The 16598-nt window shown below is 51.1% G+C and overlaps 1 pseudogene; it reads right to left on the bottom strand.

Moving 5' to 3' along the window:
- Window positions 1-2662: 2662 nt before the first annotated feature.
- Window positions 2663-16082, bottom strand: LOC121082073 (annotated as a pseudogene).
- Between the last annotated feature and the right edge of the window lie 516 nt (window positions 16083-16598).

The following is a 16598-nucleotide window of genomic DNA, read 5'->3' as shown; positions in this document are numbered from 1 at the left end:
GGCTGGGGCCTCTAAAATAAGGAACTGAAGCCATGCACGATGATGCATGTCTGGGCGATGCTGCCCAAAGCTCCCGGGAAGGAGGAGCTGCAGGGAAGAGCTGCGCCTCGCCAGCCAGCTCAGCTTCCCGGTGACAGCGGGACAGCAGCAGCAAAGGCAGGGCAGAGCCCTTTGGAGATGAGCGCAACAACATCTGGAGGATGCCCAGGAGAGCTGCCTTCTGTCAGCCTGTGTACTAACACCACGCATCCTCACCACCAAGGAGAGGGCTTCAAAAACCCCAACCCCTTCATCTACAGGGTTCTAAAAGGGACAAGGAAAATGCCATTCAACAGCCTTACAGGCAACATGGCACAGGGAAAGGCAGCAAGAAGCGATGGCAGCTCTGCCACCAGTAACGCCAGCGCTGGGATTTACCAGCTCCTTCATGCAGATGACACATGCCAGACTGGATCTGGCACGCGGTCACCTGCAAACAAAATACCCGACAACAGAGCTGTGGAGGGACTCTGCACAACCTGGATGAAAGGTCTGTACCACGTTCCGCCTGAAACGGTGGTAAAGACCAGGCATCGACACTGGGCACCGCAGCCTAAGGCAAGAACGAGCTTTGAAGTTCTATTGGAACACGCAGCCATTCCCAAGGTCAGACTTGCAGCCGTACGGGTAGGATCTGCCACCAGTGCAGGACACGTAACAAGACAGCCAGCTCTTCTGCCAGCCCAGAAAGCTTTGGGTGCGTCAGCTACCAGGGAACTGCTGGAACTGCACTGCAACCAGAAGACAGACCTATAGAAAATGCAACACAGCTAGTCCTTTCTTTAGGGACAGCTACGCTTCTCCAGCTGAAATGCTCGCCCTTTGGGCAAAACATTGACACGCTCACGTCCAAATAGAAAACATTAAGGTAAGGTCAACTTTCAATTTATAAATTGTTAGCCCAAGGGTAAAAGCTTTTCAAGGTACCTGTAGTTCAAAATCCAGCTGACATTTAAACAACTGGTTATTCCAGTGGGGAGAAACCCTCCTCTTTCGGGGAAGCATGCCTTCTGTTTGCAAGCAACTGTTTTGTCAGACTTGAGACTTCCCTGCAAAGCCTGCATTGCCTGGCCTTGCTGTTGACTGGTTTACATGCACATCCCCAGCAGCCAGGGTTGAGATGATCAGTGGCATCCAAGGGATTTGGCATCATCGTTTCAATTCGGTTTATAAAAAGTTTATATCCCTGCAATTGTTTTCAAAATGTCAGCCTTCCTTTCTGTTACAGAAAGCTTCAGGTTCTCGGGAATCCTCTGATATCCCCTTCCGTGCTCAGAGAGAGGACAAGACATTTTAAAACAGCTGCTTCAAAAGTTAGTATCCTTTTAAATTAAAGTTTAATTAACTATATTTGTTCTCGATTTCAGCCAGTGGAAGCCAGGACACCACATACAACATTCTCTTGCCTACACTTTGTTGTTGCTGCTGTATATGCCTGAATGCAAATGTCTTGTAGGAGCCTTTAGTCCAGGAATGCTTTGCCTCACCCCTTTTCAAGCTTGGTAGGGAAAAAAAAAAAAAAAAAAAGAGAAAAAAGCCTGTGCCCCAGATGCAAGCAGTGTGGAGTCTCATGCGTCTTTGGCTGGGGCTTTTGGCAAAGAGATACGATGGTTATTTCTCAGGCGGGATGGACCTGACTTTCAGGAAAGCTTAAATCCAGCTTTACAGAAATCATCATTTCAGCACGGTCTCTTACACCGCTCCTGCTTTTAGCGGCATTCAGCGATGTCCCCGTGAGCTCCTGAACAAGAGTTCTAATGAAGCAGCAGTTGCTGCTCATCTCGTAACGCACGAGAGAGAGAGACCCAGGAATTGCTCTGGGTTTCAGACTGGGCTTGTTATCCCGCCTCACACGTCCGTAATTAAACACCATCTCAGACACTTAGATTTCCACCTAAGAGGACACCACCCTTCTCTAGGCATTAGCTGCTACTTATGCCATGAATCCCTTCTTTCCGTGTCCGCACCAGCCACATATTATGACATTCTCCTTTTCCCTGGCAGAACCCCTGTACACTTTATGCCCACCAAGATGAGTCACACAAAGGCACGCATCTCGCCTAGCACTCACCAGCGGGGATCTTTCATTCCCAAACACTGAGACACTAGCCATAGTGTCCTGCCTTCCTATCGCCTGGGCTTCCAGCGTAAACGGGATCTCCACCGAGCTGTGAGGCTGGATAATCCCACACGGCACAGGGCTGGAGTACCACACAGCAGCATCTTCCTTGTGCTCTATAAGGGACAGAATCAAAGACAACTTCAGAGTGACCTCTGAGGAAACTTCAAGCTCCTTAACATCTACCACAACGGCAATTCACCCACATTTTTAAAAATCCCTAAGAGAAAGCAGAAAGGCGCAACACAAGGTGCAAGATTTATATAGGCCTAATCAGCATCCTCGCAGGGTCCAAAAGCTGCTGCACCCACAAACACCCACTCCGGTGCTGGTGGTCTCCTTGCAGCAGCTTTTCACAACCCTCAAAGTTCTCCTGCATGAAAGCACCCCAAAGACTAGAACCGAAACTGCTTCCTGAAGAGTTCAAACCGCTCCTGAAGTTCATATTCAGGTAGCTTCCCGTTCTCTCCAAAACTTTAGGTTTGAATATAAAACAGCAAGGTCTTATCCAAACCCCGTTTTTTTCCTAATAAACCCCTCAATAATGACATTTGAGGGCAGGAGGCGAACACGACACCAAGCCTGAGGAAGGACTCCACAGCAGCCTGGAAGATCGCTGTCATTCACAAGGGTCAGCATCCACTCGTAAGGGAACTTCAGACAGCACCATCCAAATGTCAGAACAGGGCTGAGCACGTGCAGCAGAGGAACGACACATCCGGGTGAAGAGATGACCGAAGGGAATTAGAGACACTGAGAGAATGTAGAAGTTGTTTACTCCCCAAACAGCATGAAACAGACACAACGCATTTGTCTCTGCCAGATAGACATTTCCTACCTCTACGGCAATCGATCACCTCTAACTTCTTCTTACTCAACAGCCTCTTGTAAAGGAGGGGCAGCCCCAGACTCCCGTGGCAGAGGCTGCCCAGTGCCCTGCCCCAGTGCTCTCTCATCAAGCTCTGCCCCTCCTTTGCCCCAGGAGGCCGGCAAGGACCCTCCCACAGTCCCAGCAAGGCACGAGCTCTGCGGGAGCCTTCCCGCTGGGGACCAGCGCTCCCCAAAGCTCAAGGAAAACAAGACTCCAGCATCTCAGTAAAAGCAACTCCCTCCTCTCCCGTACCGCTCTCGCCCTGCCTGAAACCTCAGCCGCTTGCCCCCGCGATGGAGGGCACCAGCACCGCCTGCCTCTCGCAGTGGGTGACCAGCCTCTCCCAGCTCCTGCAGCTGCCTGGGTCCTCCACCCACCAGCCCACACGCTGACTCTTCCCATTCCCACTCGTTTTACAAAATTGCAGCCCAGGCACCCAGTGGGTGACTCTGCCGGGGAGAGGGAACAGCGCCAGCGAACTGCGTCCCTCTCGTCATTAAACTGGCACCCGCTGCGGCGCAACGGCATTGAACGTGGCTGCAGCAAGAGCAGCTTTTGGCTTAAGTCTGGGAACGTTCATGCTCAAGAGAACCAGAGAAACCTGAGCTCACCTGCCACACCAAGGACTAGTTTCCCCTCACCACTCCTGCCGCAAGCCCCTTTCCCATTTGCACACGCCTTCACTAACTGAGCCAGACCCCAGCTTTCAGCAGGCTGCTCGCCGCCTTCCAAACAAATGCTGCATTTTGGGCCAACCCAGCACAAGCCCACCGCTTGCAGGGAGAAGCAGGAGCAGCCCTTTGGAGATTCGTTACTCCTCAAGTCCAGACAACAGGCCAATAGTGAATATAATCACTGCTCCCTTAAAAAAATATAAAATAAAAATAAGACAGAGACATGGCCCTGAGCACTGAGCACATCTCATCATGGGCTGCTTTCAAAGCACGGCTGTGCTCACAGCGAGCTGGGCAGAACTAGCTCGTTAAGCAACATTTCTCATTTGGAGCTGAAGCCAGGACACCCCACGCCAGGCAGCGCGCTGGGCATGGGTACGCGGGGAAAGGTGGCCAGCTGCAAGGAAAGCGCCGGTACCTGGCTGTGAGAGGCAGCGCCAACACCTCCTGGCCAACACCACCCACATCCACCACCAGCGCCAGCTCGTATCGCCTCACCGTGTTGGAACACAGGGTGACCTGGTAGAGGAGAAGAGCGTCAAATACTTAATCACTGCCAGAAGCCATCAGCCACGCGTGGTGTCCTCTGGCTCTCACCCACGGTCAGGAAAGGGAGCGATATTTTGCCTTAGTTCTTCTGCTGGTCCACGTGTAGACCACTGTCTTTCCGAGTAACAAAACTCTTCTGGCGATATCCGATTTATTAAGTACGCCTTGCATACCAGGGCATATGTAAGCTAAATTAAAGCACAATTAATGTTCTACTTGCCACTGGGACCAATTTTTACTCTCGACTACAACAGCACAAATCCAGAGGAAATCTGTTGACTTTCACAGAATGAGTCCAGCTTTACAGTGGGAAGCTGAGGGCAAAACGTGGCCCAGCAGCAGCTGTGCAGCTCACGGCTGCTGGAGCTTTTCCAGTCCCCGCTGCAGTGGATGCAACCATTCTGCTCAACACGAGAGGAAAGATAAGAGCGGGAAGAATAGCAAACGGCTTTATGCAATGACATCTTCCTTTTAACAGTCACCTTCTGCCCTCATCCTTCCTCGGCCCACTTTAAATCAAATTGCTCTAAGCAGCTCAGACACACACGCATGGCTTCTGTGCTTGACCGTAGGGTACATGATCCTTGGCTTACAACTTTGGAAACAAAACGGTGCTCCGCCCCAGAGTACCCCAGCTCACAAAAACCTAACACGAACACCGATCTCTTACTTGCGTTATGCCCAAAGCCAGCAGCACTACAGCCCTCCTGCGCACCAGCGAAGCTTCAGCTCCACTGTTGAAGCACGTATGGCCGGGCTCGTGCCATACCTGGATACCCAGGGCTCCTTGGGAGCGGATGGTCCCCTTGCAGGGCATTATGGTGAATTCAGTTGGCTTGATGTGATGTTGGGCTCCCTTTCTCCAGGACGGGCAAGTGTTGTCTGATATCTGAGCAAAACTGGTGACGCTGCGCTGTCCTGAGCCATCGCCAGGGATGCGAAGGTTGAAAGTCATGGGAACCAAGGAGGTGTTAGTGAGGCGACACGGCAGGGTGCGAGGAAAGCCTGGGAAGGTGAGACAAATATCAGTTAAGTCCCCAGTTATCCCGTGATTCCTGGTGTGACTCTCCTGTTAGGACAGACCGGTGCTTGTTGTTTATCTCTTTTCAGTGTGAATGAGAGGTAACGGAGAAGCTCAGGGAGGAGTGAGTTGTGACTGGAGTTGCTTTTTCCATGGATGGCACAGCTTGCTTCCTTGGCAATGGGCAGTGCCGTTGGTGCTGAAGAGCTGTCTCTACCTGTGAGGAGCTCTCTCACCTGCCCCCAAACCAGCCCCAACTCTTTCTCACTGATCAGTGTGCATCCAGACAGAGCATTTATTCTGAAAATTCAGCCTGTAAAATCTCCCATTAACTCCATGAACATTCCCCCAGTTTTCAATATATGAAAGTAGGGCACTGTCATGTAAGGAAAAGAAAGGATGAAACTGGGCACTACAACATGATGCATTGCACTCTAATGCAGTTTCTCTAGGCAGGACCCTTAAGGCATCTCCTGTTTTGGGGCAACCAGACTGAGCACATGACAACTCAGCCCACCTCACTGCAGGCAAACCTGATGCTTCCTTAGAAATGAGCAGGAACTGTGTCTCACCTTACCTAACACACGGGGACATCACATCCACACTGCCTTTGATTACTGCCCACAAAGCCTGACATCACTTCAGCTCTGACACTTGCTTTCCACAACGGAAAACCAGTGGTACAACCACACTGGGTGAGGGGGTGGCTGTTCTGCAGAGGCAGGACACCAGCCTGCAGCTTGGTCTGGAGCGGACACCAGCTCTGCCAGAAGACACCTCCCATGCCCTGCTTACCAAGTGCTATTTGAATAAAGACAGGGAGGAAAACCACCTGCAGACACAGCAGATAGTTTCTCTGTGCCCAGCAGCAGTGACCATTGCCCACCGCCAGCAATTACTCCGGCAGGGAGGCGGGGGTGGGGCACAGAAAGGACATGCACCGACTGACCCACTGCACAGCCCCAAATGGGACCGAAGTCACCAGATGCAGACAACAGCCAGCAGCACAGTGACAAGAAGCAAAAATACAATAGCTGCCTTCAGCTGAAAAGGCCTTGTTAATGAAATCAGATTAAGTAGGATGAATCTCCTATTACACAACCGCATTTCTGCCGGTGCGTTTCTTGTGGGTTTATTTATTCAAAAGGAAGCAGAGAAGTGGCCGAGTGGTGATGCAGGGAGAGGGGGCAGTGGCTCAGGGAAAGTATCGAGTTTTCCTAGAAAGTCCATGAACAGCATGAAACCACAGAGGCATCCTGGGCACAGAATGATCATGGCCCTTCAATCAATCCACAATTGATTTCACATGTAAACTTTAGATCATCTCAGTACAAAGCCTTTTCTCTGAGACTCGAGATGGAGAATCAGAATCTGCGTTTCAGTGGAGATGCTCTGGGTGCTCAGCCACCGGCTCCGTCAGTGGAGCAGTGCTTCGGCTGGGCAAGGAGGAGGAGCCCACATCTCTGGAGACATCACTGCCCAATCCAATGCCGAGCTACTGCCTGGGCTTATTACCGGGCAGGTGATAACGAGGAGCCCTCACAGCACAAATTAACAGCTCACACTAAAGGTCAAGTGGGTAAGTGGTGTCCTCGCCTTGCAACAGGAACGTTCGCCCTGAGCAGCCACAGGCTAGCGTGTGGCTCCAACTCTCTCTCCTGCAGCCCCATCCCCTGGGCCCTTCTGGGACAAGGGCTTTCACCATCATTCTGCCGCCAAGGATTGGGAGGTTGGGGCTGAGCAGGCTCTGAGGGCACCAGAAAAACACTGACTTTCTATTCCTTTGGTCCTGTTGGATCTCACGGCAGCAAAACACCACCTGAGCAAGCGGCAGCCCTGGTTCTAACACCCTGAAGGCTGCTGTGGAGGAACACAAGCGACAGACGCTCCCAAAGCGCTTCATTTCAGTAAGGCACAGACCTCCCCACCGGCGGTCCAAGCCCAGGGCACACTCACCAAAGGAGACGTCGCCGAATGGAGGGAAGGTACATTCAAAGGGAAAGTCGGTCCGATGACACAGCCCCTGTAAGGACAAAGGCAGAGGAGGAACTGGCTTGGTCAAAAAGAACTGCAAAGCGTTCGGCTTTCGTTACCACCGGGACGGATAGAAGCTGGTCTCAGCAGCACAGTGGGCTTCAAATCAAGCCGTCACCCCTGCGCTCGGCACAGCATCCCTGTGCACAGGAGGCAGCCAAAGCAACGTGGTCAGCAGGTGGCAGCTGCTGAGGTGGCTCAGGGCACCAGGGCAGGCAGGGTACACCCCCAGGTTGCTGCTGGCCCAGTGAAGGACCCTCAACAAGTGATGGCTCTGTGCCTCAGTTTCCCCATCTGTCATGTGACGGGCAGAGCTGTCCATGCAGAAGCAGGTTCATTGTAACTAGCCCTCTCAGCCACAGGTTCCCTGCTTTGGTATCTCTTTGCTGGAACTGGCCTTTCCATGGGCTACATGGACATCTTCCTCAGACCTTATTCAACACTATCATTACGCGTGCAGGAATCTGAGGCACGAATCCACAGGAGCCCCAGACATCTACTGAGAAACGCAGCACAAGTTCTACACAGTGGATGGTTGAATCTTGGAGGAAAGTATCAGCTTGTCACCAGTGCACCAGCTGACACATCCAAGAGCAAGACTGTTTGCACCACCGAACACGAGTGTCCTGAAGCCACCACACCAGCTCGCCCATCCCTAAATTCAGAGAGGTTCCAAACTCCAAAACTCACCAACATCCACTGAAATCAGCACTTGAAGCTGCACAACATTCATTAATTTCATGGTTGATGCCAATCAATGCCAGCTCTGCCTCTTGGTGAAAAAAACAAATACAAATCAAGGAGCACAGTGACCCGTGCCTTCTAGTTTTATTCACAGGACTGCCACCGGGTCTCTCGTACACATGAACAGACCCCAGCCTCCCGCAGGAGGGACCTGCACTCACCCGTGGTGTCCCAGTTCCAGCATCCCTTTCTAAACAGCAAAAGAACAAGTGTTCAGGACCTCGTCAGGTCTGTTTCCAAGTAAAGAGTAATCACCTATGGTTTGGGCATCTTCTGACTGCACAATCAAAAAGCACTCAAAATCTGACTTTCAGGAGTTTCAATCCCATGCTAATTCTTGATTCCTGGAGCTGAATTAGTTCCTGAGAACAAGTTAGGTAGCAAATCCCTTCTGACAATGAGGTTCCCTCTCCAAGGACCTCACGTAATCAGACTTAACCTCCCGAGCCCCAGCATCCTACTCTGGATGGAGCAAAGGGAGCAGACATGCTTTCCGTAATAGCACTTGCCAAAAGACGATAGAAAACTGCCTCCAAACCAGCCACACCTGGGTCTCACACTGGGAAACTGCCAAGGGTGAGCCTTGCAGCGAGGGGGGAAATAACTGCCGTTTCTGCTGAGCACACAGGAGCTGTGCTCAAGGAAGTCAGACCTGAAGGACTGCCCAGAGGGCTCGGCCAAGCAGCCAGCCCAGAGCCCTGTGCGCTACAGCCGGTAACAGCACAGCTTGCAAGAGAACGGGGGAAGAGGGCAGTCTTTATGGCAACAGCCACATCTGCCAATAGTGCTTCTGAAGGGAGATCGGGGTCCTCGCAGAGCAGGAAGGAGCACAAGGTAGGAGAGGAACCACCTGCGCTCCCACCGCTGTTCCTTCCTCTGCAGCCCCGTGTCCCACCAACCAGCTCACCTCCACTCAAAAGATCTGGGAGTTTTTCCTCTCTGGAGAACTAAATCCAGTGCACAACCCCCCCTGAAGAGGGAGGCTCGGCTTGCCCCGGTGGGTGGGCATCTCAAAAGCATTTGAAACAAACAGCTTGAGTTGTGGGGCTGGAGAATGAGAGATAAGGGCTGGACAGGGATCCTTGAAACAAAGGCAAGACAGAAAGCAAGGAGACAGATGCCATCTCGAGGAGAGGAGTCTGCAGTGGGAATTACTGTGGAGGCACCCCCCAGGCTCCTGTAACCCTCCTCACCTGACGGTCAAGGTCACGGGCTCAGGGGACCCATCCACACTGAACCGGAATTCTTCTGTGAACTGCCCCAGGGCGGTGGAACTGAAGGAGATCTGGATGACTTGGAGGCCATCTGGTAAAACGATGCCCTCCTGGGGGAGAAAGGAGAAGCAGGAGCCCTGAGCGGTCGCTGGAGGGACCAACTTGAAGGGGGCATCGATGACTCCTTTGTTAAACAGGACCACCTGCAGCAGCAAGAAAACAAAATGGAAATACATGAGGAATTTTCTTTCCTTACAGAAGGCTGATTTGTTTTCTAATTAAACTTCTACAAAAGGCAGAAGATGCTGTGTGCTGCTGCTTGGCTGAAGCCAAAGAAAACACAGCAGGACAGTTTCTGCCTTTGGGTTTTTGCATGCAAAAAAACCCAGTGATGACTTCACATAAACAGAGTCACTCTGGGTTTATTCCACTGGCACAGAGCAGTCTGCTTGGACTTGCAGGGCTGAGGATGTGCTCAGCATCACCAAGGCGATGCAGACCTGCCCCAAAGAGCAGCAAAGGGCGGTCGCAGCATTACTAGCGAATCGTCACCTAACTGCTCCCGCTCCAGATGAGCCCAGTCCTGCCAAGGGCAAAACACATTCAGCTCCCATTACAGCCAGCAAGTTTACTGGATGTAGAAAATACCTCGGGACAGCCCTATAACCAGCTTCAGCAGCACTCCCCGACTCTGCTAGGGTACGTCAGTGAGGCGCATTTTATTCTTTTCTTTAATCTGAGAGTCTCTTTGTCTCTGCTCAACCAGACATGTCAAGAAAGGATGAGAGTGAGGGGCATAGCAGCTCCACCTGCTCTAAAGAATCTCTTTCATAAATATTCACAGCCATCATCTACTAATTTACCGTTATTTACTGTTCCAACAAGCTACACAATCCTGCAGCATTTGCTGAGATTCAGCAAGAAATGCCCACGCCTGCCTGTGAGTATCAGCACACTGGTGGTCACCAAACCTACCCAAAGCAAAGCTCTACAGTTTCCGAAGGCTGCAGGTGAAATCCTGCCATTTCTGTGGACTTATCTACCTGCTTGGCAGTTATTTTCCCTAAGTTTTGTCCTCACAAAACCTGTCAGAAAAACTGAGACAGAAGCAGAGGTACAGCCCTTTTTTTTAAAATTTTGTAGCCGCTGTTGAAAACATTCATGTATTCAAATTCTGCACTGGTAACTTGGAAACTACTCATATGTTTTACACCTTCATTACAAATTGCACTTAGGGATCCTACACTGAGGTTTACCTCCAGTCTGGCTACTAATACAGCACTTACAGTATCATCTACTTATACACATTTTCTCCAGTAATGAAACCAATAAATGGATATATATAGAATCAATAAAGAATCAGCATTCAAAAATGCATACAGCGCACAGTATTTTGGTAAGAAAACACCTTAACATGTCCTTCCCTGTAAAAGTCAAGCTTTTGAAAGTGTCTGGCATGATGTATTGCCTCATTTTCTACCTCTTTCCGTCGCTGTATCTTTTTGTTTGCGGTTTTTATTTTGAGAAAACTTGCCACAATCGGCGGGGGGAGGCAAATACGCAGAAAGCTCCTTTGCTTTATTTCCAGAACTGCCCTGCTCTGTTCATAGAGCCAGAGGGGCACCAGGTCTGAAGGGTGGCAGGAGGCTGGTCAGCAGGGACAGCGCTCCCGGTGCCTGCGCGGGCAGCTCTGCGCGGGGAGGCTGCCCGGCTTCCCTCCGGCGCCAGGAACCAGCTGGATGCGCTTCACTGAAAGGTGTTTGCAACGGACTCGAGTCGGAACACAACACGTTTGTTCCAGCTGCTTTTTCACCGCCAGGGTACCAGGGTGCTGAAACCTGGGTGCATCATCTAGGGCTGAAACAAAAGCCCCTGACCTTTTTGAGCCGGTGTTGCTTTCATGTGTCAAGGGCTGGATTTTCTGCACGAAGCCTCCCAGCTGATCTCAAAGGGAGGTTGCCAAAACGCAGGGATCGGGGCTTTGTGGACAACATACGCACCTTTCAGACCCCATCAAAACTATCCAGATTCTGCAAAAACTCCCACATTTAACTTACATCAAATAATCCATGCACATAACTGCCTGTGTTGCCAGAAATCCAGCAGGTCCACAAAGCTCACTGCTGCCAGGGGCCATCAGGATCCACCCCAACCCCAGCAAGCCCCACTGCTCACCTCATAGCTGTGGGCTGATCCAACAGAAACCTTCCCGATGTCCAGCTGGTCAAAGCTGAAGCGGAGCTGGGGCCCTATGCTGCTCCCTTTGATGTGCAGGGGCAGCCTGGTCTCACGGCCTGGGGAGAGGTTGCCATGTCAGTACAGAATTCCTTCGGTTCGCCTGGATTTTCCAGGCAGCCTCAGTGCTAGTCCCTGACTCCGGGCTGGGTGGCACCAGCACTAGGTGCTCTGCAAGAAGATTTACACAGAATATTTGCGGCTGGTTTCTAACTTCTGACGGAGCCCTTGGGCTGGTTTGTAACTTAGCAATCAGTTTGCACCCTCAGAAAGTGATGCTGCGTATAAAACATGATTTCTGAATTCCTTCCCATGCACTTAAACGAGCTTTGAAATCCATTCAGAGAAGGCACAAAGCTCACAAAACAGAGCCGGAGAGAAAAATCTGCTGTCTGTATCGCTGCAATCGAAGACGACCGCACAGGAGCTGAGAAGTATGAGCCCAAGCAAGGCAAAGCAGCCTGCTGACAGCGATACCCCAGCAGCCTGCTGACAGCGACGCGCGCACCCGAGCGCTGCCTCAAGCAGGCAGAGCATCTCAGCCACCACCTGCGCCTAACGTAGGGCTCCGTACCGGGGCGCTCCAGGGCTCACCGCCTGCAGCAGCGCCTTGTTAAGACAGGGCTTTACGGTCTCCAGAGAGCAGCACTCACCTGTTCCCACCATCAAACCAAGAGCTCAGCTTTGTAAAGACGCCCCACCTGAAGCATGCCGAGCAGTTACGGAAAACCAGCCTCCTCGCTACTGAAACCAGATAAGCTCTAAGTGTACTGCTAACACACATACCCCTTGCTGCAAAGGCAACTGAGACCACAAGGCTTACAGCTGAACTCCAAGATGCTCATTTTCTTCCTTAAGTCTGCTAAGATGGCATAGTGCAGGATCTTTCAGTCTGAAGGCTTTCCTGAACCACTGGAGCAGCCTAAAGTGCCTGAATTCTAGCTCAGATTTTGGCTTAGGTCACCCTGCCATCCCATTCTACTCTTGTACGGAAAGCGAGTAGCACAAGGAGCAGAAGAAAGCCCCAGAAGTTGTACACAACCGTCACTGTGGCTTTTGTGCAAAACTATGCCTCTACCCTTTGAGCTCCTTTTGTGTGACACCCACCATTAACTAAAGCTTAGGGACTGAAAGTTGGTTTCTTTTTTTATAAAAGTCTGCTGCTTAGTCATTCCAGAATGTCCAAACCAACTTCTTATTGCAAAGAGCAGCCCACGTGTGACTAGATCACAACTCGGAAAAAACCCTCCTGGAACAGCCTTTTCAGTGATCCCTGACTTTGGGCTTGCAACCGTGGCACGGGGATGTTTGATCACGTCCAAAGCCAGAAAGGAAGAGCTAGGGAGCTTTTGCTGAATTCAGTGGGTTTTAAGTGGATCCAGCCGAAGCCCAGCTGACAGCAGAGATGAGTTACACTTCACAGCTCAGGCACGCATCAGAGGGCTGTGTACTTCTATTGCACAGACACCCGAAAAGAGGCAGTACTGGGTGCTCGCTGTTCAGAAGATTTTTCCATCTTGCATCATATGTGGCTTAATTTTCATTAAAAACTTGACATTCTAAACCATCAGAGCTCTTAGGAAATGACAAAGATTTCCAAGGGACAAGTTTTGTCCATAATCATGGGTGAGGCATGTCCCATGGCCACTATCATCAAAAAAAATTAGGGGCCATTCTTTCCCTTCTGCAGCAGGCCCTCAGCCTCTCCTGGAAGGTCTGCGGAAGCTATCCTTTCTTCTGCCCCTACACTGATGCTGGAACTTTAGGAAACCCTGGGAGTTTTACGCTCTCTCCTTCCAGGTGAACCTCAGAGAGCGCTCTCCTGAAAGGAGGAGGAGCAGAGTAAAATACAGACCATTCAGGACAGCCGAGAGAAAAAGAAAGAAAAAAGAGAGTATGTCCTGCTCCTCGCTAGCAGCTGGGGCTTCCAGGAGCACCCAGCCGCTGCCCAAGGCCTGGGTACCCCGGGCTGGGACCGTGTGATGCTCCCACCACAGCATGTCCCAGAGCACATGGACCAGGGCATGGAGGGGCCGCAGCCTCCTTGTCCTCAGTCCCAAAGCCACACCTGGTTCTGTGGAGTGAGAATTCGGATCTCAGTCGGGTTAACACCTTGGCACGTCATGGAGGGATTACAACTCGGCATTCAAAGAAATAGGGGTGTGGGTGGCCCAACAGCACAGAACTGTTTCCCAGGTCCCTAACTTCTGCTGCTTTCTGGCACTCATTTTTTTGCCCACAGAACGTCCCCAGGTTTTGAGATTGGTTTTGAATGTGATTCTCATCCAACCACATCAACACAGAGATCCAGTTTTACACGATGTAGGACACGGCAAGGTGAAGGAGTGATCAGCATTTAGGATTTTGCTTCTCCCTGCAAAAGTGGCTTAGAAATGGGTTTTGGAAGAAATCAGACGAAACCCAGTACATTTCCATATCCAGAAAAAAACAACAAAAAAAAGAATTTTAGGTGACTGAGCCCCCCCACCATGTGCTTCCTTCCAGCACTCAAGAGCCATGGCTTTATTTGCATGAATAACTAAGAAAGTTCATTTTGAGCTTAAACAAAACAAATTTCAAACCACTTCTTAACTGCTGGCTTTGCAAGTTGCACAGTGCTGATGAGCTCTGTAAATCACCTGATCCAGAAGTGTTCGGCTAAGCAATTTATGGAGGCAACTGCAAAAAAACGTGGAGGCCAGCCACTTCCCCGTGGGGCTTGAGATCCAACTGCACATTTCACAGTGCTGCACTAGGGCAAAGCTTCTAAATATTCCCTGCAAGGGGCACACACTGTCTGCAAATCGTCCTCCAAAGGGATCTGTGACTGGCATGCAAATGCACGAGGAAGGCAGTCACACTGCTCAGAGTCGTCAAGAAGCAAAATTAATGACTCCCTAGTTAAAGATCACTGGTTTCTTCTTTAAACTCTTTTTGCACCCTGGGACAGTTTCCACCCTGACGATACAGCGGCTCAGCTCTGTTTTGTGAGGGATGGGGGGTAGGTGACCTCCTTGAGGTCCTCTCCCAAGGGGCCCATGGAAGAGTTCAGATCTCCTGAGGGACCACGAGGGTTTTTCCAGAGCAGGCTCCTCTTTCTAAACACCGATCGCTTGCCCAGCTCTGTTTCCTGTAACTCCCAGGTTGCATGTAAGTAATTTTCCTATTTCTCTGCCACAACAACAACAAAAGCTCTCCAGGCACAACCCCTGGAGATCCCTACAGCAAAGTGATGGACAGCCCCACCACCAGAGCAAAAATCCCAGGGCCAGGAGCACAGCGCTGAGCCAGGATTCCCTTGGGAGCAACTTTTTAAATCAATCCTTTCCTTCCACAGCTCTAACAACTGCAGCTGGCGGCCAGGAAGGCGGTTTGTTAACACGAGCCCTGGTTAATTACTGTAGGTGGCATTTGCCAAGTAAACCCTGCGCAGTTACCGTATAAATAAAAAGCTGTTTCATGGCCTTTGTATCTGTCAGCTTGGAGCAGTAAGGAATGGCTCGAAGCAGCTGGGTTAGTGATCTCAGCACCCTCCAGAACGGGAGCCTGGCTGCTGGGGACCACGGGCCTCGCACCTCCTTCCTCTTAGATGGGGAAACCCAGAGTGTTCCCTGGATGGAAATCTGACAGGGACCTCCCACTCTTGAAAAACACCTCAAGCAGCACCACACGGACGGAGAGGAAGGACAAGGTAACCTGAACCACGGAGCTTGCTGCAAGCATTCCCTGCCCCGTGCCAGCACAGCAAGGCCATCACCTCTGTAAGGGCAAAGGCGGCATAACTCGGTGGGTCAGTGATAACCGCTCCCAGAAAAAGACCTGACAGCACTCCTGTAAGTCGGGAGGAGCATAAAGCTTGTCTAGCAGACTGCTCGCACTCTGACTTCTGGGGAGGGTGCTCACCCTGCTGAGGACAGCGAGCCCTGTAACACGCGACCCAGATGAAGCATAGACTTGAGCCACGAGGTGACGATTCCCACGCAGGGACAGCAGCACACGTGTGGCACTTTCACAGACACCCTGCGCTCAGCAGGGCTCAGCCACCTACGGTCTGGCAGTGCCTGGAGAGCGGGAGGTGACCCAGGGGCAGGGAGCACGATTCACTCAGCTCCTACCGCCTCAGGAGCCCAGTGGTGCATCCACGTAATAAAGGCTCATCCTGGAGGTCTGTAGGGGCTTAGTGCTCGCCCACCAAAGCTCTTCTGCTGTGTACCTCTCTGCCTTTACAAACACCTTGCAGCACAACGAATGCATGGTATGAAAGCTCGCTGCTTTGGCTGCTCTGGGATCAGCGGTCGGAGCCAGGCGCGCTGAGCCCTGGCTCTGCACAGACCAGCTGGGAGCCACAGGGACAGCAGGAAGGTGCCGGCACTGCCCTGCTGACCACCGGCCCCGACTAGAAATTCCGTGGGAACCAACTGGGCTGGAAGAGTATTTGTGCCTCGCCTTTGCTGTGGGTAGCAGGAGGAGGAGAAAGGAGCTGTACCTGAGATGTCGCAGTAGACTGTTGATACACTCTGGCTTCTCGGGGTTTGAAGATCACGTAAATTTCAACTGAAGAATTTGGCCAGACATCTCCCTCCTAAGACAGGAGACAACAAACCATTTATCTTCAAACGTTACATTTCTTGTTTTCAACCACAGCCCTGTAAGCCTTTATTTAGAGCATCAATGACGAGCAAGGAGCAAACAACACTTACAAAATGTGTAAGACTTTGGAAGCAGCTGTGAAAAAAATTAAGTCCCTTACCTTTACTAGCACCTGGTAAAGGCTTGGTTTTTGGTTTTTTGTTTGTTTGTTTTTGTTTTTTTTTAATTAGGGCTATAATAAAGGACCTAAACTGGCTGGCTTCAGCATATCAAGGATCTCTTCAGAAGTGCCAGCTGACCTAAAGAAAAGATACCGTTTCCCTCCAAACCTTCCCTTATACCCCTGTGTCACTACAGCCATGTGAACACGTTTTCTCAGATCAGAAGAGATTTAGCAAGTCAAATGGATTTCTCCATTCTTAGTTACAAAGATAGAAAGAAAGAAAACCAAGCCTGCCTTCATCATTGCAGAAGAGATCTGTAAACCAGCTCACAAACAAAGGCAAGG

This window comes from Falco naumanni, unplaced genomic scaffold, assembly GCF_017639655.2.
Source record: "Falco naumanni isolate bFalNau1 unplaced genomic scaffold, bFalNau1.pat scaffold_257_arrow_pat_ctg1, whole genome shotgun sequence".
NCBI classification, from domain to species: Eukaryota; Metazoa; Chordata; class Aves; order Falconiformes; family Falconidae; genus Falco; species Falco naumanni.
The sequence above is the reverse complement of the archived record's forward strand: the minus strand, read 5'-3'. Positions and strand labels throughout refer to the sequence as shown.